We start from the raw sequence: 23,913 nt of genomic DNA on the forward strand, positions 1-23,913 counted from the left end.
GCAGTCCTCCCCACCAGGGATGCTGTGGGGATGCTAGCTTGAGGAACATTCTGAGCAGGCCAGTGGTGGGATCTAGAAGTCCCTGGTTCCTCAAAGACAAGAAGTGGTTCCATCCAGAGTCATAGCAACAGGAATGAAGGCAGAACAGCAAATGAAGGAAAGGAACTCTCCGGCAGGAAGACGCAGCACTCCCAGGCCACGGGCACCAACTGATAGACCAGCCTGGTACTGACTGTGCCGCCTGCAGCACTGAGTGATGGCTTTGCTTACGTGAGCCTGAAAGCTGCAGCAGAACAAGCCCTGTGGGACTCAGCGAAGCCGGTTAGACTTACCGGTATACTGAGCAAGAAGGTGGCTGGGTTGTGTTGTCCTTACATATAAATAGCTCTTGATGCTGTTTCCTGTTCCCAGCCCCCCAACCCCTCAGTCCAGGCAGAGGTTCCTTTCTCTTTCATCAGGAACCATGTCTCCCCTACCCCCCCACACACACTTCAAAGCCCAAGCTGACCTGGTCCAAATTCCTGCCCAGCCTTCCGATCTCTAACTCACTAACTTTCAGCAAGCAGCACGGCCTGTGCCAGGATCTGCAACTCACCCTTTAGAGGTGGCATTGTGGCCCAGCTTCCTTTGGCCAGAGGAAACACCTAGAGCCTCCTTCTACCCTCAGAAGCCTCACACCTGTTCCTGAGTTCCAACTCACTTAGCAAAGTCTCATGAACCTCTGAGCTGCTGCAGGCCACAGCCACAAACCCATCCTCCTGCTTCCCCTCCCAGGGGACTGGCCTACCCATTTCCTCTGCCCTTTTCAGCCCTTGGCGCCAGGGGCTGGCTATTCTGAGCCTTTGGCTCAGAGCCTTCCTCGGTCCAGCTGCTCCTTGTCGAGGGCTCCATTGAAGTTAACTGTTACCTAGGCCTGGCACACACACACACACTCACACACACACACACACACACACACGGGCACACCCTGAGAGCATGTGGCACTAATATAAAAGAGCACCCAAGGCTGTGATTCAGCACAGATCCAATGCCAGAGTTACCTGCTTGAAAATGCTACATAGGAGCCACTGACTAACAGCTAGATTGAGCTGAAGGAAGGAAGGAGAGGGGAAGAGGAGGGGGTGATAACAGTCTAGATCTGTGAGTCTAAGAAGCTTTTTGAAGCGGTCCTTCCCACCTTACAAGAAATAAGTAAGGAGGAGCCCCAAGAGGATGGAGAGTCCTTTTCTGGTCACCCACGCGTCTCTCATCCTTTGGAACACGGCAGTAGCTGGTGGTTCAAGGTTCCTTTGAGTAGATGCGGGGGCAATTACTGCAGAGCTCATAAAATCACACACTGGATGGTATGTTTGAAAAGATAATTTTCTGTGTTCAGGTCGGAGTGGGGGAGGTTTCTCACAGAAACAGTCTCAGGCAGATGAAGGTGCCACCCACATCATAGGGTTTCAAAATGGAGGGAAAAAAGAGGACCACTTAAAAGAAAACCAGGTCTGCCTGTGGTCTGGGCTTGGTGACTAGGAAAACGTACCAGGAAACTGTCTTGGTCAGTATTCGCTTCACTGAGCACATCATTAAGGCCAGACCCTCGGGAAGCCAGGGCAGAGCCGAGCACAAAGCATGCAAACGGGTGAGGGTCCAGGGTGAGGGTCACTCTGATAAGATGTGTGGACAGCCAGTGTGAAGGCTGCTGCAGGACAGCCCTGTGGAGAAGTGTGCTTGCTACAGGATGGCCCTGGGGAGGGGCGTGCGAGGGGTGTGCTTGCTGCAGGATAGCCCTGGGGAGGGGTATGCTTGCTGCATGAAGTCCCTGGGGAGGGGTTTGCTTGCTACAGGATCGCCCTGGGGAGGGGTGTGCGAGGGGTGTGCTTGCTGCAGGATAGCCCTGGGGAGGGGTATGCTTGCTGCATGAAGTCCCTGGGGAGGGGTTTGCTTGCTACAGGATCGCCCTGGGGAGGGGTGTGCGAGGGGTGTGCTTGCTGCAGGACAGCCTCCTGGTGCTTCTGTCCTGAAGTTTACAGATCTGCCAAGGTAAATTTATAGCTCATAGGGGAAAAACTGTCTCGTGACAAATACGGCACACCCAGGCTCCAAACAATTAAACATAACAGACAACAAATCAGCAACTCTTAGAAACCAAAGAGGAAACAAATACAAATGCCACTGAGTCTTAAAACAGAAGCTGGGTATGTAGCTCAGTGGGAGAGTGCTCACAGCATGTTTGAGGTTATGGGTTCCGTCTGTAGCATTACAACTATTTAACTGCTTATTTTTAATATTTTCAAATATGAAAACAACTGTTGTTTATGAAAAAGGGGAGATGGGGACAGGTGACTGTTCTGGATCGAATCACCTGGCCTGTGAGACCTCAGGCAGATCTTCCCTGTGTGGAACTGCTTCCTCTTATTGAGGAATGTTCATTTCCATTAATATTTTAATGGAAATCAAATCAAGAACGGTATGGGTCTTGTGACCTGTGCATCAAAAGTGAAAGTGGCTTCTGACCACCCCCTCCCATCACCTCCAGAGGACTTAGTACACTCCCTCCTCCATCCTGGTCCATGCTGGGCATCTCCTCTGCTGTGGATCTGAGAGTCAGGAGGGAAAGGCAGGGTAGTCCCCGAGCAGCCATGGTGAGGGTTGCCACTGGCCCAGGGTTCTGAACCTGCCACTTCGGGATCTACCTGCACCCCAGGGCCTGCTGTCCAGGTGACTATCTGAGGACTGAGGAGCAGGCAAAGGGTAAATAACAGAAAGGAGAGGAATACGGGAGAGGACCTTCCTGGCAGGCAGCTTGGTTTCTATCTCTGCTTTCCTAGCTTCTAGAAGCACATGGCTATGCCTGTCAGTCTCCTCTGCCATAAGATGGACTTATCCTGTGTACCTGGGAGAATATGTCCTGACCAAACCATTGGACACACTTCAGACAGAGCCTGGCCCTGCTCTTACACAACTGCTTGCTTCTCCCTCCTACCCCCTCCCCTCCAAAAAAACCAAACAACAACAACAACAACAAAAAAAAAGCCCTGCTACCTACATGAGTTGAGCTGGAGTGTCACTAAAGGGACGGGACCCAGGCTGACAGTGGTGGACCAAGGTTATAGTCTCATCTGTAGACTTGAAACATTTGGTAAATGGTCGTACACACAGGAACCACCAAACAGTATCAATACAGTGAATGCATGAGATGTAGGAACGAGGATGACAAGGGTCAGGGAGGTGAGGGACTGGGGCTCTAATAGGACCCTAGGTACCCGGAGAAGTTGAGAAGCCAGTCTTTGCCATGTGTATAGTGCGAAGATAAGGTAGCCAAATACAAGGGCTCACGGAGTCTCCAGGAGACCGCTCTGCATCTGCTCTTCCTTATAATGACACTTCTATTTTCAAAGTGTTCCTCTGGGGACAGTGAACTGTCTGTCGTCCCTGTTGTGAGGGGGAGTGAAGGAGGAGACTGTGTTTCCTGACTCCATCTCTTTTCTCACATGACACCTATCTTAACCTTTGCCAGAACACGACTAAGGGGTCATTTAATCATACATTCATTAAAAGTCCCATATGAGCACTGCTCACTCAGAGACCCCCCCATCCCCAGCAAAACCAACAGAGATACAGGCCAGCCATCATGGGTGCCTGCATGAGGGAACGTTCGGGTGTTCTGCTGCTTTGCTGAGCCTGGTAGTCAGCAGATGCGGGCTCTGCTGTGACATCCTTGAAGAACTGGATGACTGTGAGCATCCTTTGCCAGGCCTGGCTCACACAGCGTCTAGCCTTTCAATCTGGGGGCTGTCTTGGTCCATCAGGGGTGAACAGGGACTTTTTATCACGGCTCCCAGTGTGTGGGGAGGCAACATTTCTAGAGTTCAGGCTTGCTGAGATGAAAGCAGGTGAGGTGAGAGCAGGGGCTGCCGAGCCCCATCCTCACAGAGAAGGGTTGGGTGGAGAGCACCAGAGAGACACAGGAACGAAGAGATAATTCTACCTGGGGCTCCTGCCAAGCCAGGGCAGACACAGAGATGACCATATTAGACCTGTTCTCTTGCATCTTAGCTGATGGGTTGGGAGGCCAGGTGTGTTCTCTTGCTTAGAGGGAGCCAGTTAACACCTTAGCATGGCACGCGGGCAGTCCCCATGTATCCGCACACAGCTCAAAGCCTCCACAGGCATCTTCCAGGGTTTTCTGCGCCAGTTCACCTCCTATCCCCCCCCCTCCATGGCCGTTCTCGCTACTAACAGATGACTGAAGACAGAAGATCTGGCATGGCTCTGGGGGCTTCCTTTTGCTGCTTCCCAGGCACACCGCAGGAGTGTGGTTCTTCCCTCGGCCCCACTACTGTACTCTGAGGGCTGCCTGACCCAGCACAGCCTGCTCTTGACATTTAGCCTGATGCCCAGCTGGGAATGGAGCATAAGAAGATGGGATGTGTGTGTGTGTGTGATGGTGGGGGGGATTCCATTCTTTTAGGCCCAAATCCCCATGGCAACAGGCCTCCCTGGCACTTTTTCTGTCCCTGCCTGAGTCCATGGAGCTTCAGTGTCCAAAGCTCCCAGGCTTGGCAGCAAGTTAAACAAGGGAAGAAAGCAAGCTACCCCTGTGGCCTCTTTTCCGGGCTGGATACACCCACTACACAGAAGGAGGAACCAGGCCACTCTAGCATATCTTGATTTGCAGTGGGGATCTTGAGATCTTAAGAATATGGCAACAGGTCCCTCTAGATTCCATCTCCCACAATGCCCCATGTCCCCTACTTAGACGAGCCCTGCCTCTATGTGAACAATATCTCCAAAAAGGTCCTTCAACAAGGTCTGGATACCAATCCTAACTGTAAGGACCTGGACAAGCCACTCTCCTTGTAACAGGGGAGATTGTTAAGTGTGACGATAGAGACACTGTGCTCTTTACTCTAGGCTGGCTAGTCTGCAGTAGGGCTTCCCTAGCCAGCTGGATAGCTCTTATAGACACCTGAAAGTGGCCCTCAAGTGTCAGCTTGTCCCCTGGCCTGCCCTAAAACACAGGTGCACAGCCCGCCTCTGGGAGTGGATGAAGATGCTCCGTCTGAGCCAGCGGCAGCATGCTGCTGCTCCTGCAAACTTACTGCTCTGTCTGGTGCAGCCTCCTCTCCCCACAAGGCAGATGCCAGTAGACCCTGTAGTGAATGAGGAAACAGAGGCTCAAGCAGAACACAGGGCTTCCCTGAGGTCAGCCAGCAAGAGCCAGGTCAGAGTTCAAGGTCATTCCTTCCTGTCCAGGGACTCTGTAATCTCTTCATCTGTGACTGGGGTTTCAGAGGTGAGTAAGAGCTGTCCCGCTTCACAGCTACCTTTGCCACAAAACGAAACAAGGCAAGGCATGCTTCAAAAACTGGGACACAGACATGCAGGTGGCCTGCAGAGAGAGCTGGTCGGTCTCATCTGGGCCAGGCTGCAGAGCCATGCCTAAGACAGGGTGAGGGTTGGGAAGCTGGCAAATGAGTCTGAAGCAGCGCCCTAGTGAAGAGCCCCTGGTGGGATGAGCCTTCCCAGCACCCATGAATTACATCAACACAGCCAGTTTCCCAGCTTGTGGCTCGGCTGACTGCAACGTAGGATGGGGGGACTGGGGGTGGGGTGTGAAAAATCTGTCAGGATGTTTAATTCTCATCAGGAGCTGCAGAATTGAAGGGGCAGAGGGGTGAGAGTACAGTCCTCATCTGCCCTTCTCCCCCTCCACTAAGCTTCTGGAAGATTCTGCAACCTCTTGGCCTTCATCAGCAGGAGCCAGGGGAGCAGATAAGCCAGCTCGAAATGACACAGTGGCCACATTGCTGGAGACTTATTATTTTTCTCACACACTTGATTGACATGACCCTTGGGGTCACAGAGAAAGGCCTTCGTTGGGCTATTTGCTAGGTCCCTCACTGGAGTTGGGGAGAGAAGCAATGAATCCCTGGGGTCCTGGGTAAACACCCCTCCCCACGAGAGTCAGCTTTGGGAACAGAAAGCACCAGAATCCACTGCCTCGCTGACTCCTCTGCCAGCTCCTAACTCTCCCCTTGTTCTCCTCCGTTGTGGATGTGGGTCAGCCCTGTACAAGAAGTTCCCGCTCACAAGGCTGCTGAGCAAGGCCTCCAACAGAGACAGAGACTCCAGAGGCAGAGGAAAGAAGAGAGTGTGTGCACAAAGCCACTGACTTTCTCAGAGCCCCTGTGTCTACCCCTAACTCCTGCCGCTGCAAAAGGTGTTTGAGACTCCTCCTTCTAACTCCGACTTTCTCTAGTCCTTGACCGAAGCCCCTTCTCCCAGGGTGTTTGTAGACCTGAGTGAGCTCTACCACTGGTCCCTCTGCCTTCACTGAGCCCTGTCTTAGTTTTCTTGTCCAGCCTTATGATTTGAATAGGTGAGTGTCATGGGCACTGGACTTGAAATCAGATGAGGAAAATCAGTAGGTCCCTCAAAACACAAGGAATAATTGCTGAAGTGCTCTAAGCAGGTCTAATGGCAACTGAAATGGTTTCAATTATTGTTTAATTTTGACATCAGCTCTGAGAAGAGGCTCCTTTCATTCTCATCTCTCCCCACTGGGGCCTCATTTCTTCCATTTCTTCAGTGTGTGGTGATTTCTCACCACCTTTGGGATAAAGTCCAGGTACCTCCCATCCCTGTTCCAACACCACACTACTCCCTCACTCCTGACTTGGCCAATACCTGACATCCTGGCTGCTCACTCTGCAATCTCATCGGTGTCCTCAATGGCGAGTAGAAGACTTACCCACAGGTAGCTGCGCCACCCCTGCACCCGCAGGTAGCTGCCCCACCCCTGCCACCGCAGGTAGCTGCCCCACCCCTGCCACTGCAGGTAGCTGCCCCACCTCTGCACCTGCAGATAGCTGCCCCACCCCTGCATGGCCTTCAGAGAGAATACTTCCTTAAATATTGCCTTATCCTTGGCTTGTTCTTATGTTTCTCAGCAATCCAAAGGACACCTCCCTCCTCCAAATGCCTGCCACTGGATGGCAATAGGGGTTATGTTTACCCCAGGTAATTTGACTCCTTGTGCCAAGTACCCATGGCTGCAGGACAGGGACCACATTTTTTTTTTTTGGTCCTTTTCCTAAAATCAAAAATGTTTGGGCTTCAATGTCTCCACACTGCATTTTCTTATTCTCTGCCCTTTACCCATCATCTTGAGAACACAAATCCATCTTTTAAGAATTAATCTTAAAATTAAAGTTTATCATCTTTTCAGTAAAATATGTAACTGTTAACAACTGTGTTTGTACATAGATAAGTTCTTCTATGGTTTGGGTACATGATGAGGTTTCCCCATTGTAACTACAAATACAGTGGTAAGACAAGCTTGAATAATTGTCTACACACACACAGGGGCAGGGACACACACATACATGCACACCAAGCCCCATGGAAAGTCAAACTATAAACCAAGAGAAAACCTTTGACACATACATCATAGCCAAAGGTTTAACACTTATATGTATAAAAGGTTTCTGAGCGGGTTGTATTTATATATTTAGGTTAAGTAGGGGTGTGTGGGGGTGGGGACAGAGAGAAACAAAGAAAAAGAGACAAATTATTTCAGGGGGTGGGTGCTACATGAGACAGGTATGAGAAAAGAATGGGAAGGGGGAGAATAATATCAGTATATTTCAATGTTTAAAGAGGGAAGCATTTTAATTAGAAACCGGAGGAACAGAGAACTGAAAGCCCAGGGAAAAGTGGGTAGAAGCATCTTGGAGAGGCAAAGTGGCCTGCTTTTCCTTATGTTTACGTGACTGTAACTAAGGGTTTGTGACAGTGGGCACAGACTGTGAAACTAGACAGAGATCCTGAGAGGGGATCAGGAGGTGTTGAGAAAGGCTGGGGAGGGCCAAAGGTGACATGTCATGAAAATGGCTGGGAGAGGTACAAGAGGAGGCAGGGGAAAAGAAACAACAAAACCAGATTTTGTTTTAAAAAAACTGTGATAATGAAGTCTAATTTATTGTAATCTAATAAAAAGTGACATTCGACATAGACAAGCAAAGGAAAAGAAAATGGGTGGAAGATAGAAACAGAAAATTTACACAAAAAAGATATTAAAGTCATCCTTAAACAGAAAATATGTTCAACTTCCATTCATACGAAAAATGAAAGTCAAAATTACATGAGTCCTCGAGATTGGCCAAAGCTGCAGGAATGGGTGACGCTTTCCGTTGTAGAGAAGCAGGTGGGGGAGGATGCAGGATGGCACCACCCGGGGGGAGGGGGAACCTGGTGACACCTGACAAAACCAGAATCCAGTTCCTAGAAGCAGACCCTGAAGGTGCATTCCAAGCAGAATAGACCTATCGCGGGTGAGGTGGGTTAGCGCATAAATGCATCGCATAGGACACTGCCTATGCTGTCGCTCATAAGAATGCAGGGAGTGAGCCAGGGAGTCTACACAGTGGAACATTTCACAGCAGAGAGACCATGAGGACCCCTCTATGAACTAGGACGCAGTGTGGTCCGTGATGAATAAAGATAAAAAGGACATAAGATGTACTGCCTTTTGTGTAAGAAAGGAGGAAAACCAGGAAGTAGAAATCCAAGGTAAGCGGGGTATGTATGGGTGAGTGGACCATAGGAGGGAATGGCTTCCCACAGATTGCTGCCTCAGTCTACCAGAACGGGAAACAGAGGAAGCCAGAGCTGTGAAATGGAGAACTGGATGATAGCTAGACTGGGGCTCAACATCGACCTCAGCGAGGAAGACGGCTCCTGAGCGCCTCTACACATGATCCGCCAAGAAGAGGGTCTGTGCTGGGAGGCAGAGGCAGGAGGATTGAGATTTCAAGGCCAGCCTGGGCTACATGGAAAAACACTGTCTCAAACACACAGATAAAATCACACAGATAAAAACACACAGGATCTGTGCAGGACTCTGACCCAAAACACAACTTGAATCTAACCACAAAGAAACATCAGATTAAATGAGGAATTTCATTTATCAAAAGTGAGGGCATCGTAGTCTTCAAAGATGTCAATGTCATGGAAAACAAAGGCCATAAAAACGCTGCTGCTTGCAGGAGGCTAAGATGACAGAGTTACACCCAACCCTCAGAGAAATGCCGCCAAGTGCCAAAGTCCTCCAACAATAGAGAAATAAGTGGCAGGTTAGGCTAGAGCATACATTCACATTAAGTGTGGCTTCGTCGGGAGATGGGCCTTCCATCACAAACACATGCTGGACATGTTACGGATGTGAAAGGCCATGGGGTATCCACCCTATCCTCCTGTGGACTAGAAACTCTGCATGCTTGTACAACCAAGTGTGTGTGGCCTACATAAATGCAGACACCATATAGACAACACAGTAAATATCTGGGATATAAGGATACAAGGATTATTCTTATTTTTGTCCACTCTTCTGTAACTTGAAATGATTTCTAAGTTTAATATAAACGTGTCCCAACTTTAGTGAGGCACTCCCTCATCTAGGTGCAGACTATCCTCAGCTAGTCTGGTTGGACTTGTGGCCTTGGAGGAATGGTCACTATTGGGGTGTCTGCCTCTTCTTCTGTGGGGTGATGTCCACTTAAAGGCAGGCAGAGGCAGGGTGGCCCCGCTGACCCATCTCACTGGCAGCATTGCTTTTCTTCAGATGTGTTCATCAGATGGCCATGGCTGAGAACTGCCTACCTTTCCCAGAAGCTCTCGGGATCCCAGAACAAGGCCCTGTTCAGGGCTGGCCTTTGGCTGCCTTCCACCTGGCCAAGTTCCATTGTGGGTCTGTGGGCCTCTGCCAAGCCTTAGGAATGCAGGCCTTGCACTCTGGCCTTGGCCTGCACTGGTGACCACTGGGAACATGCTTTTTTTTGGGGGGGGGGGGGAATTGACTTGTTTCAAGGCTGCCCTGGACTCTATGGGCCTCTGCTAGAGTATTCTAATCCTCACTATGGGCTCCTTCATGAAGGATCCAATGAGACATTCCAGCTTGGATTCATTCATATCCCACTGCCTCTCTCCCAAGAGAACCCTTTACACCAGTGTCATGGCTCCCAAGTTCCTCCTAAAAAGAATTGAGGGGTACGATCTCCCCAAAATAGGCTCACTTGCTCTCCTATCTCTCCCTACACTCTCTCCTTGGGGGCCTGGAATTCTCCTGGAGGTCTTTACATTGGTCCTCAGGTCAGGCTTGCCCTGATAAGGCCTCTTGGAATAGTTTCATCCTGGCCCATAATTTAGGGGCAAGCATGCTGGGCTGTATTTTGTTTGTCCTTCCATCCTGCTTGTCACCGTCCAGCAGGAGATACTTTGTCCCAAAAGGCAGGCCACAACCGGGCTTCCTGTTGATTCAGCAATTAGGAAGGAAGGAGCAGAGATCAGAGGGAGGGTAGAATGTTTAATGCCTTGTCTCCCTTTCTTCAGGCTGGCTATGTCAGACACCCAGTCCAGGAAAAGAGACCCTCCCCATACCCTTTCTGACTCTCCTCTTCCATCCCAGGAGAGACCACACCCCATTTTAACAGTCCCGGTGGCTGCACTGGGTCTCATGAACCCCTCCACATCCTTTTCTGGACTCTCACTCCAACTCCCTTCCTAGGGTTCACTCTGAGCATGCCACTGGGTTCCTGATGCCCCACACAGACAGACACCTGCGGATGTGCAGTCCCTCCCTGAGGAATGAGTGGGTATCTGTGTGGCAGCCTAGGTGAGGGGATCCACCTGGAAGACAGTGTGTGGTGTGTGCTACCCGAGCAAATGCCAGGGCTGCCAGTCCAGGCCTCCCTCTGAGGACTCTGCTGCGTTCCAACTTCAGTTCATCTTCTCACGGCTCACTGTTCACTGAGAAGCAATATGAGGAAGGAATTAAAAGAGAGCCAAGTTGCTAGAGGAATACCTTTCTTCTGGGCTAAACCCTTTGTCGGGAGTGCTTTAGGGGTCAGATTCAACAAGGAGGTGGGCAAGTGACTGAGCGTGTTCTTCAAAATTGGTTCTGAGAGACACTTGGGGCTTCTTATTATTCATCTATTAAAATCAAGATATTAGCTAATGCCTTCCATGTCCTCAGAGCAGGCCTGGCAACTCCTCTGATGCATTAGCTGTTTGAAAGTGGAGAAAGCCTTTGATGTGATACCTGTGTCAAGTCCATTCTGTCTCCAGCCCTGTGGCAGAGACACTGTCAGCTCCAGGACAAAGCAGTGAGGCTAACACTATGCCCCATTGTGCCAAGACTCACAAGTGAGGTGGCCTTGAACTTGCTCTGCACCGGAGCGCCTTAAAGTAACAATGGAGCAGCCAGGATGGCCCTTCTGGTTCCAGGAGGGTGGACTCCCATATTTAGGGCCAGCAGTTTTGTGGATATAAGTAGAGACCACAGACCTTGCTTATCAGAACTACTGGGCAGTGTTCTGGCTGTCCTTTGTAGTCCCGTCTCTGGAAGGAACGGCATAATGCAGATGGATTCCAGTCCAGCGCAAAGAATCAGTTTTTGGTGTGCAGAGTCCAGGCTTCGCCAGGTCACAGGCTTGGCTGGTCCTGTGGAGCTACTAGCTCAGGAGGGCTCCCCAAGGGAAGATGGCTGAGCAGGACTTGTGCCAGGTGGCCTGGGTCACAGACTAGATACACGCATGTCAGGGGATTTTTCAGTGAGATGAGGAACAAGAGTTCGCACGGGGCTGCAGGAAGCTGGTAGAGGCAAGATTCCCAGGGTCAGGCTGGTGGGCCCAGGACTGCTTCTCAGGGGAGATGGGATGGACCAGTGGCCAAGTACGGTGAGGACAGCGAAGACAGAAAAGCTCCAAGAACTGAAAAGCTCAGAGGTCAGGGTGGTAGGAACAGAGTGAGAGTCAGGGGAAGATCAGAGGTCAGAGGTCAGGCTGGAAGGATACTACAAGCCACATATGTCTGTCTCTCTTCCTTTTGCTTCCCGGAGCAACCCTAAGTTCGCTATTAATCTCCCTAGACTGGTCTTGTTGATCCGTGTTGATTTCCCCCACACACCTGTTCCTGTTTCAGATGAAAATGTATTATGAAATCATTCCATCCTGCCAGTGATTACCATGGCAATCAGGCATGCTCGCTGACAGGCCAGCACTCCTCTAGAAGACAAGATTCTGCTGATAGGCACTTTCAAGTCACTTACACCTGGCTGGGGAGGACGGGGCATGAGGGGACATGGGGTGAGGCTGAAGGATGGTGTCCCTTCCCAGGAGGCCCAGGCAGCTAAGTAGCACAGCCCCAAAGGCTTTGGGGGGGTGGCATCTGCGGGAAGGTGGGGGTTGGGTCAGAGAATGGGCAGGCCAGGGGCTGGCAAACCACATGATGCACAGCTGAGAATAGCCTCAGAAGGCACAATCTGAAGGCTATATCTCAGCCACCTGCACCCATGGGTAGGCACCTTGACTCGACTATCGTTCAACCTCCCACTGGGGACAGAATCTACCTATGTGGCCTCTTGGAACATCACAAACACATGACTGTTAATATTGCTCTTCTCAGCGATAGGATTCGGGCATAGGGTCTGAGGAGATCCCAGGCTGTTTCGAATTTTTAGCCCTCATAGATTAAGTTTGAAAAGGCTTCAGGCAGACTATTAGGCTTCATTCATATTCTAGTTCTACCACTTAGTGACTCCTGGGAAAAGTGACTTAGCCTTTCTGTGCCTCCACCATTAAAGGCAGATACTAAACCCTTCTAAAGCACACAGTTGCATGGGTCAAGTATGAAAACCCATTAGAACAGCACTGGCACATAAAAAGCCCTCCAGTCAGTTACTGGTGTCTTTTAGTCACTTCTATATTGTCATAGGGAAGGCAGTGAGGCCAGGCCATGGGGCCAACTGGACTAGAAAGTCTGGCCCTATTCACTGATGCTAGGGAAACTTTTCTTCCCCTTTTCTTTCTTTCTTTTCTTTTGTTTTTGTTTTTCAAGACAGGGTTTCTCCGAGTAACCCTGGCTATCCTGGAACTTACTTTGTAGATCGGACTGGCCATGAACTCACAGAGATCCTCCTGCCTCTGCCTCCTGAGTGCTGGGATTAAAGGCCTATGCCACCACTGCCCAGCTGGAAACGTTCCTTTTGATGCAAGAGTGCATGGTGCTGAGCAGCGTGAGAAAAGCATCCTTGCTCATATCCACATTTTGACATCTGCAGGACTAGCCCTGGGATTGGCAGAGCCACTTCAGCTAGCGGAGCAGGAAGGGCAGAGGGGACCAGCCAGGAGCATGGACTATGCATAAACATGACCTTGCCTCTTTCTCCTGATGCCCTTCTTGGTGCCATCCTCCTACGAACCAAGAGAAGCCTGAAGCCCAAGAGACCAGAGCTGACCTGTAACAATGGTGCATGCGACACCAGCCTATCTTTCGGCTCTCTCTCCAGGATGGCTGTCAGTGTTCTGTCTACAGCCGATTCATTTAGCAGCCTAAGCAAGATCTAGTCCACCTTCTCCCGCTGTTACCCTTTACTCCAAACTGCAGCTCTTGAAGCTTAGCCTAGGACTTCGGCACACTCAAGCTCTGGAAGAATAGGAATGTCTGCCTTATTTGCTGGCTCCCCCAGTTGCCCATACACGAGTGCTGTCCGAGGGGAACCTGCCGTTGCTCATGCTGTTCTGGGCCCCACACTACTTCTCCTTTTCATACAATAACACTTGTCATTAATGCATTGTCTTACATCACCACGGATACGGAGCCATGCAGAGCAGGTCAGGAGCCACCATGGGCTCTGTGTTACAGAATCCACCGGCCAGAGGCAGTGACAGGCCATTATTCCATGTCCTGCAAACTGCAGTGATAAGGAAACTCCACCAATTTGATCCTTTATCTTGTTTCAGGTTGAGGAAAGATATTATTTCAATCTAGATAATGATTCAATTTCTTGGACGGAAATGAGATTTTTTTTTTAGGTCTTTAAGGGGGTGCCACCAAAATCCCTCTTGGGGCTAGAACAGGCCATGTTCAAGTTAGAGGATTTCTTGTAATTTAGAGACTATACTGGGGGCAGAGGAGTGAACTGAGAGCAGGGAGTTTGACTGGAAGGGAGAAACATACAGGCTGGGTTAATAAGAATACAAAGTAATTGCTGTTTGGATATTCATAAGCATTAGCCCAAAGCCATAAGACCTAATTCAGAAGACAGACATGCAGTGTGAGCAAGGCCTGGGGTCCGGTGATGTGCAGAATAAGGATAGAGAAACTAGCCCAGCTGTGACAGGGCTGTACAGGTCTTCCATATCGGCCTGTTGCACAAGGAAGGTCTGGGTCACTTTGCCGACAGATGGCTTCAAAACTAGAGCTCTCTACCACAGGGAAGTAAAGAAGCCTACTCCATCCTGACCAACTGTGCCTCCAAACTAAACTCAAATCACCGCATCCAAGGAAGTCACAAGGTGCTGACAATGCAGTTCATCTCTGTGCACTCTGGGAACACCAGGAAGTCATTAAACAAGATGCAAATGACATCAGATAACACGTGCAGCGATATCTCAGTTATTTGCACTAAATAATGAGTTTGGAGAAATAATACATTGCTTTAAAGGCTTGGGAATTCCAAGAGCTTTAGCGCAGAATTCTCAAACTGTGTGATTTACTTTAAACCATCATTGCAATTAGAGAGTGACTTGTCATATCATACATCACAGAAGAAATTCTAGAAGGGTTGTAAAGCACGTATGCATTTGAGCCATCCCCCAGAGAGCAGTTTGACCTCCAAAGAAAAGGCTCGGTTCTCTTCAGCCCCCTTTGAATAGCTCCAGCTGCAAAGTCCAAGTCACAGGAAGGTGGTATCTCTCAGTATGGCACTATAGTAACCAGACCTAAGCATCTAAATTATGCTGCTGTCAACGTGAAAAGCAACACAGAACCGGAGCAACACTGGGGGTCTCTAGGAGAATAGAAACTTGGGGTTGGGGACTGGGAAGGGACTGTTTACTGGGGACCTTCTGGTTAAGAATCACAAGACTATCACCAATCCAGAATTAGACTTCAGTTAATAAAAGCGCACATTTTCAGTACAGATAGACATCACTATTAGAGACCTTCTGTATCACTATTTGACTCTCATACTATACCCAGCTTATGATTCTAGAACATAAAGGTAGTTGCAGTCAAGATAACTGCCAGGTCACGTGACTGTGACACGTGGCTGTCTTTACAACAGAGAAGCTAATTAGGCATAGAAATAAATGCCATGGGTGCCAGGCCCAGGTCCTCTTCACCTACCAGCACATTCTTATCTAGCTACCAAGTGTACGGCATGTGACTTTTGCCTGGAACAGTCTCCGGACTCCTGGCTCTTTACTCGGAGTCCGGCTCTTTACACAGAAGTGGTAACACTCTGTGAGTGGCTGAGGAGTAACAGAGCATCCTTGTCTCTGATCCATGCATCACCACAGCGCTGTACAGAGCTGAGGAGACCCATCCTAGCATATATCCTTGCTGGGAGCCTGGCCCCCACACTTGCTGCCCTGTCTCTCCAACAAATGCCTCTATGGATATGTCACTCGCACCTTGTACCATCTCAGACTCTACTCCCAGGAGACGCCAACGGATTGTTGCAACTGATAGTTGCATACGGAGCTCTCATGTTGATGGAATAGCCCCTAGTGTTATAAGTGCGTGTGGCCTTCTGTTTTGGGAACAGCAGAAAAGCCATTGTCCTTCCTGTTAGAGACAACTGGGCTGATGTATTGCCTATGAAAGCCAGATACACAATACACTGGCTTTAGAATGAAGACAATCCAGACACTAGGACGGGGGGACCATGTGACCTTCATTACTTTGCTTCTCCAATGGGGGTGTGGGCAGACCCAGCAGAACCTGCTTCTTAATGAGAGCGACCCAGTGTCCTGACGTGGAATGTTCAAGTGATCGTTTTCCACATAACAGCTCAGTGAACCTGAGCAAGTATTTAGCCAGTCTTAGCCTCCATTTCTCCAGTTTACAACAGGGATACCTGGATCCTCTGTGAAGCTCTCAAGAGGCGAGACTGCCAAATGCGTATACACAGCTAACACTATTAATAATAAGAAATACTACTCTTATTGGTATTTCAAAATAGCCAGCCCTTCCTGCTAGCTTGCATTTGTTAAATACATCTATTTCAGTCTCAGCCTGGGCACCAGTGGCTGTCCAGGAGAGCAAGCATGATCTTGGTGACAGTGTGTCCCCAGTGCTGGTGCCTTCATGGGGGAGAGTGGCCCTTAGTGGCTGCTGTCTACAGAAGTGTATGTTTGAGAGACATGTTCTGTGGCCTAGGGAAGATCTCAAACACGGTTTCCTGTATTTACCCAGTGTGAATATGTGCCCATCTCAAGGTCAGTCTCAAGTTTGGTGAAAAAAAAATCCACACAGTTATCTGCACGTGAGGAACAGCAGACAAACTGGGTGACATTTACTTTATTTACACAGATGAGGAATACGTCACTGCGTGCTGGTTCTTTGCATCTAGACCCTTCATTGGAGCCGTTCTGGGCTCACAGCACCTTGCCCAGCCTCACCAACCTCTCCTCCGTCCATCAGACCCATGCCTGTGCTGCCCTTCACAAAGACCTCAGTGTCTTCCCCAGCGAGGTCTCTGCTCTGCTCCCCATCCCTGCCCTGTGGCCCAGATCAAGCCTGTCCTTCCCCTGAATGTTCTTCCTGCCCATCACTGGTACCTCTTTCTGTGCCATGGGAGCCAGAGCAGATCCATGTGCCCTTCTAGAAGGTTCTTTGTCCCATGCACCTCTTCCACACCGATGACAGGATTAGGTTGAGTCATGGCTCTGGGTTGAGCACACTGTTCTGTGGTGTGTGAAAGAATCGTCTGACAGGGACAGCCCAAGAATAAACTTAGAACAGGGCAGACACAAGACTCTTGGGATGGCAGGGCAGTCTTGCACTGCCCACTCACAGATCCACAGACAAATTCTGTCTGAGAAGCCCCAGGGGTGTTCTCTACTTATAGGGTAGAGCAGGGGTCAGGGCATCCTCCTTCAACATGATGCCTACGTGCTTGGGACCTTCCAGAAGAATCCAAAGCCAATTCCACCCAGGTCACACAGTTCCTGCCCTTAGCAGGGAAACTGCCCAGTTCCAAGAAACATTGCTATAACCACAGAACTCAACAAGCAAAATTCATACTCACAAGCACCGACTCCTTAGGCTTCAATTTCAGGCCACCAGTTTTTCTGCAAACCTGCTCATTTCCTGCAAAGAGAGGGACAGGCAGGGAGAAGCGCATTAGCATCTGCTCTGGGTATCCTTCAAGCTTTTCTGGCTGGCCTCAGGCTCCACACCTTCTCTACATGCACGTTCCTTCCTGCAGCACTTCCCTCCCCTCCCTAGGAACACCATGTTCTGTTGGGTGGGCGCCCCCACCCCTGCAGGCCTGTAGGCTCTGCCCACGCCGCCGCCTCCTCCCGCTCCCGGCGCCCTGCCAGTCTCCGATTGACCACTGCCTCCAATTCCCTGAAGGCACTGGGCTTCTTCCCACTCCGGAGCCAGCGAGGCCTCCACTTCTGTAGCATGGGGTTGCCTAGCAACGGTGCGCACGGGCTCAGAAGGCCCTCCTAAATTGGACCTCACAGCACAGGGCATCTCCTTGTACAGCTGCCTGCATCTTAACAATCTGCCTCTGAATAATAACACAATGGTAATTGCATTCATGGACCCCAAACTACATTTAAATAATGTTCAAGAGCTGACACAAACCAACAAAGGCCAGAAAATGCATAGGGGAGGTTGACTGCGAGGCCACACAGGGACGCTCTGCTGTGGGAGGGAGTTGACACCGAAGACTTGAGTTAATGACAACGTGAACCTGAACTGTGAATTCTCCTGTCTTCTGCCTGCGTGTGTCACTGCTGTAATGCCTTGTAATGTAAGTTTGGGCAATTAATGCGAGGAGGTAGGGATGCTTCAAGACAGGATGCCCTCTGGTTCCACTGACTTGTTCTTCAGTTTTGGGGGAAACAGGAAAGGAAAGACTTCAGAGGGAAAAGAAGCTGGAAAGTGAATTTTCCTGGATCTTGCAAACATGGCTAAAAACCTTTTTTCCCTTTCTTTCTCCCCACACCCCTCCAGATCTCACTCTATAGCCCTGGTTAGCCTGGAACTCACCATGAGGGTCAGCCTAGCCTCAGACTCATGGGTGCCCCTCTGGTCCCTGCCTCTGAGGTGCTGAGACTATATACCATGTCATGTGGAAATACATTTTAGAAAGTAAAGGAAGGACTTGGGAAAGCAGAGGAGACAAATGCCACACAACAGAGAAATTTCAGGATGAGAAGCGAAGGCCCTTGGGAGTCATGGCAGCAGCTCGGGCTGACCCCCAAATGCCTGGAGTGACAAGGCCTTGTATTTGTGCAGCCGTGTTCATGAGACACTCATTCCCCATAGCCAAAGACAGAGGCAACCCAAGTCTCTAACACAGTCACCGAGTGAAGAATGAAATACGCTAGGTACAGTCCCCTGAGAGAGGTTCACTCGCCCCACAGAGAGAAAGAAATTCTGATACACCCATGCTGTGGAAGAACCTCAAGGCCATTCACAGGAAGACCATCTGCATAATTCCCTTTGCTCGACAGGTCCAGAGTAGGTAAATTTCTAGAGACAGAAAGTATGGGGAGGATGGCAGAGTGGCCAAGCAGGGTAGGGGGCGTCTTATGATCACAGAGTCCCAGGTGGGGAAGGTAATGCCATTAACTGCACACCAAAAGGTAGCAAAAATAGTAAACATTATATATATATATATATTATATATATATTATATATATACATATATTCTGTTTCAATTTTGAAAAATTCATTTGTAATATTGGTGCAAGGCTCATGAGGTTCCTCAAGGCTTTAGTTGATCTTCATCTTGGAGGTCAGAGTAGCCCATGTTACTCTCAAGCTTGAACAGAGTAATTGTCACCAGGATTAGCAGCTATCTGCTCAGGGCATCTGACTATCATGGGTCTATGCCCTGAGGCTGCACACAGGGCCCACATGCTGAGAGGCGGGGTTCTTCTGCAAACAGCATCTGCTGGCCTCTGGGGCAGTGGTTCTCAACCTGTGGGTGGTGACCCTTTGGGAGTCCACCGACTCTTTCAGCAGGGTCACCTAAGACCACTGGAAAACACAGATGTTTACATTATGATTTATAACAGTAGCAAAATTACAGTTATGAAGTAGTAACGAAAATAATTTTGTGGTTGGGGGGTCACCACAGCATGAGAAACTGTACTGAAGGGTCGCAGCACCAGGAAGGTTGAGGACCACTGCACCTGCTCTCCAGTCACATGACTCCAGTGCATCTACCCATGCTCTGTGCTTCAGCCCCAAATCCCACATCCCTCAGGAGTCTTCCAGATTCCAGACCCCTCCAGTGTTTGCAAACGAACGCTGTAGCCTGCACTGACGGATTCCCCTTGCTGAGTGGTGCCCCTCCCAGTGAAGCTCTGGACAAAGGACAAGGGCCTGTGCCTGCCTCAGGACCACACAGCACATTCCAAGAGCTAATGGGCTCCTCCTCTGCCTCCTTCTCAGGGAACATCGGGCATGAGGCAGGTCTGCAGACTGTGCTGTGGAGCTCTGGAACTCAGGACTTCAGGTAGAACTCACTGGTAACTACCGTCAGCTGCTGGGAGGTGCCTCTCCACGGGCAGCCCGCAGTTGAGTATTTACAGGTCTGATTAATTTGGAAGGGTCATTACAGCTAATGGCTTCGCGGAGCCAGAATGAATAAACAGCATAGGTAAATTTTTTTTCCAGTGTCCTAGATTTTTTTCTTGGAATGTGCTTTAAGTGTTAAAACAGAGAGTTATAAGAAAAAAGAAGGGATAAGAAGAAGGAGAAGATTCCAAGGACAGATGGGAGGAGCCCAACCACTGCTCTGAACAAGCTTCCTCTGTCTCCCTGCTGATACGTGGGGCAAGATCTGGAAGGTACTTCCAACTCAAACAGATAATAAAATTATGGCTGGAGATGAGAAGGAGGAAGGCGGCTAATAACTTTCCAAGGTAACACACCCCACCCCACCATTACCCTAGTGCTAGACACCACTCTCTAGGGACAAAGTGCCAGCCACGTTCCCCTTTGGCCAGGACAAGGTTTGCAGTAATTTCACTGTCTTCCCAGACATTGACCCTGTTGCTTTCAAACTTACAACCTAGCTTTTCCTGGCTCTCATTTGATCATTAAAGTCCTCCAGACTAATGACTTGTTTTCCTGAATCTCCAGGAATGGCTGGAAACAGGCCAGAGGGCATCGTCTAGGCTCCGTCTCTCCAGCCCTTGGCTCTGTGACCAGCGGCCCTGTCTGTCAAGCTGGCTACCGCAGGACTGACGCTCCGTGCTCTCCCAGATGGGCCAGATTAAACGGAAGCGCTCTTCACAGAACAGAGAGCTCTGGCTCCAGTCTGACATCCTGGGAGAGACAGATGGGGCCGATGACTGTGGTTTACTCTCCTGACTCTGTTTCCTGGTCATTGTATCGCTTCCCTCTGTCTTGGCGAGGAACAGACAAGGGAAGGCGGGAAGCCTGTGTCTGTGACAAACACACAGGTTCCTACTTCTGGAACGCTCGTGGCTTTCAGTAGCAGTGAGAGGAATTGTAAATCAAAAATGAATAGTGGCGTTAACACCATTGTAACAATTTCCCTTAGCTAACATTTGGACGATGCTTTGTGGTTTAGTCTGGTCCCGTGCACTTGCCAGGCAGGTGGAATAGCTTCAGCCCATCCACCGAGTGCAAGGTCTGCTTCCTGGCAGGGATGCAACCATAAGAAGGCAGGTTCTAGCCACACTCCTCTCAGGAGGCTTCCAGACAGAGAGGGAGCTAAGTTCGAAGCCTTGCTCAAGATCTTCCAGATAATTAGGGCTGGCGCAGCTTTGTGCCTCGTCCTCTGCCTCATTGGCCCCTTCCAAAGGAAACAAGATGTGCCCTTCAGGACTGGACATGGTGCAGAGCCCTCTGCAGTCACAGCCTGAGTCCCCACCCTTTAGCTTGTCCTGAAGTCCCCAGTCCTGGGAAGACTGTGTGGAAGCTGGGGTGGGGGAAGGGGGGCCAGGAGGAAGGAAGGAGGAGGAGAATAAACCAGTGCAAATTTGACATGTGTGTCCTTAAGGAAATCTTAGAACATGAACAATCGGCATGAGACACAAAATTGGTATTGTTTTTGGAGCTGCTGTTGGATATTTTTTTAAGAGGTGAGAAATCTGTGCTCAGAGGGAAGGGACCTGCAAGTCCTCCACTCGGCGCCTGAAAGGCCCTCGGCACAGAGATGACAAATCTCCAGGCTACACTGAAGACCTACACTGAAGACCAGACCAGGGTTCTGTTCACCCTCGGCACAGAGATGACAAATCTCCAAGCTACACTGAAGATCAGACCAGGGCTCTGTTCACAAGCTCACAGCCATAGACTTGGGCGCTGAGTTCAAACTCAAGCCATGTTCTGCTGATTTTCCCCTCCTGTGATGAGCATCAGCTGTCGGGCAGCAGGGATAAGCACGCCTTGATGTTGGAAGGTGCATAACACAGGCGCATAATGTTTGGGAACAAGTGTGCAGTGGGAAAGGCTGTCTCTGTAGCAGGTTCTGCAGCTCCAGAATCTGTGAAGTTTTGTGGTTTAGAATGGACAGCTATCACTGGCTACTGTGTGATCTTGGGTAAGTAACCTCTCTGTGCCTTAGACTTTCATTAGCCACGCCCCCTAGTTCCTGCAAAGGTGAGAGCAGCAGTCACATTCTCAGGCGCCCACCACATGAGCTGGAAGTGTGTGCCCTGCATGAAGACCTGCTGGCTTACCCTGAAGACGCCAGCACTACCCTTCAGTAAGTGGATGGACAGACGTACAGACAGCAGGCTCTCATTTGCTGATGAGAAGAGGAGGCAGCTGAGATGCATACGGGAGCTAACCTAACAAGAAGGCATTCTGTGCTGCAGTCTGAGAAGGTTCATGGTTGCTAGGGACTGGATGAGGGAGGAACACATGGGGTACAGAGAGTTTCAGGGACAGGAAGACCGTTTCTGTATGTTCACATTTGTCAAAACCCACGGGACATAATGCACCAAGAGGGACTCTCCTAGGAGCTCGTGAGCCCAGAGGATGGCGGATTGAAAGCATTGGCGTCTGTTCAGCCATCTTAACAGATCAGTATAAGGTGTTGATACTCTGAGAAGTTGGGGGAGAACTGAGAAGAAAGAGGCCCACAGGTATCCTCTGGGTTTCACTTGAAATTTTCTGAAAATGCTGGCTTGGAGAAGCCCAGTAAGTGGCTGCAGAGAAACAGCTGGAACCGAAGCCATCCCTCGGAGTTCATCTGCACAAGGCTAGTTAGGCTCCTTCTGTATCAATGAGGGAGGTGTGTGGTGGGGGAGGGGCGAGCATGGCCCTTTCAGGAACAGAATCCTCCTGCCCTTGCTTAGGGTCATGGTGGCTCCTTAGAAGTCTGAGTCTCAATGACCTTGGCCTAGAATTTTAAAATGACCTGAGAAAGGGACAGCTAAGCCCAGAGCTAGATCAGCACTGGAGCTTGGGTGTGGGAGTGGAGGTAAGGGGTGGACAGCCTGTCTGGGGACAAAGCTGTAATCACAATCCCTGGTCAGGGTACCCCACCCTGCCTTTTGCTCAGTTACACACGCACATAGCATTTTTTTTCTGGCCTCAGAGAGGTGTGTTCCTGGATGAGGTAAATCTAAGTCCCAGCAGATATGACCTGGGGATGCGGAGAGAAGGGGAGAGGCCATTTAGACCTTCCTGTACTCCATAATGTCCCCTCCAGCAAGCAAGGGCCAGTCGGTGTTATCACACTGAACAGCAGTTTACTTTTGGAAAAGGAAAAGTGCTTTTCTTTGGATACAAAGAAGCCAAATGCAGCAACTTATGTCTCCCAGGCCAGCGCATCTCTGCATCTCCCCTGTGGGGTGAGGTGCTGAGAGCATTGATGACTCAAGCAGCCCAGCAGACTCTCTGTGCCTAAGTCCAGTCCTCCTAAGTCTGTTTATGACCATGACTGTGGGATCCCCTGGTGGTGGTTCTGTGGCCTGTGGGACTCCTGAGGCAGGTGTCAGGCTGAGGTGGGGGCTGCTCTGAGCTCAGACAGAACAAGATAGGTCCAACACTTCTCTGGCTTTAGTGAGCTCTCTGCCTTTTTTTATCTTTGTCTTATTTCCCAGGGTCTGAGTCCTGTTACCCATTCCTCCATATTAACCTACTTTCCAGAAAGTTCTAGCTCCACTTTGTCCAGTGTGACAGTCAATTGTTCTTTTTCTCAGAGCAAAAGCATCCTTTCAGGCGGAAGGGAAGTCGCGTTCCCTGAACCCTGCTCTTTAGGATCCATTATAGTGAAGACTCACCTAGGGCAAGAGCAGGCATAGAGAGGGCGGGGCTTCTCCCGCTGAGGTGCTGAAGTATTACTGGGAAATGACTGCTCTGAAGTGCCCATCTCACCTGTCTCCTAGAACTGGATCCTACCCAACATGCAACAGTTGGGATCATGTGTGCACACAGCAGGCCACTTCTCAGAGTGCAAAGGGGACATTGTTTGAAGGTCACATAGGGCAGCAGGTAAAAGGTGACTTAGCTATGCCAAATGTGCACGTAGCTCCCCTCCAGTACCACTCATTTCTGGGGGTTAGGAAAAACTCTCGGGGCTCTTCCTGGATCAGCCATTCTGTCCTCCACATAGGGGACGATGAGTCAGCGGAAACTACCTTGAGGAGGTCACCAATGCTGTCACAGGCCCAGAAGAAACATTGCCTGCCGTGGCACACCCCAAAAGTTCTCCCTAATGCTACCCGCTGCAGGACAGCATTTCTAGAATATTCCATGAGCACTCTCTGTCTCGTGAGCATGGGTTTCTGCACACGTGTGGCCATCTCTACTGCAGACCTAGAGGAAAGGGACTGCCATTTGTCACTGGCCTCCAGAATGCTTCCTGACCCCGAGTTCCGGAGGCAGCAGATGGACGGCAGAGTGTGGGAGGAT

General features: G+C 50.1%; 1 protein-coding gene across 1 annotated transcript in view; it reads right to left on the reverse strand.

The window, feature by feature from the left end:
- Zbtb7c (zinc finger and BTB domain containing 7C) overlaps window positions 1–23,913 on the reverse strand; it is a 233,942-nt gene that overhangs the window by 109,559 nt on the left and 100,470 nt on the right. Inside the window, exon 2 of the mRNA XM_057788858.1 lies at window positions 17,084–17,145. The gene's annotated coding sequence lies outside the window, so the exon portion shown is untranslated. The remainder of the gene's footprint in view (window positions 1–17,083; window positions 17,146–23,913) is intronic.

This window comes from Chionomys nivalis, chromosome 14, assembly GCF_950005125.1.
Source record: "Chionomys nivalis chromosome 14, mChiNiv1.1, whole genome shotgun sequence".
Classification (NCBI taxonomy): domain Eukaryota; kingdom Metazoa; phylum Chordata; class Mammalia; order Rodentia; family Cricetidae; genus Chionomys; species Chionomys nivalis.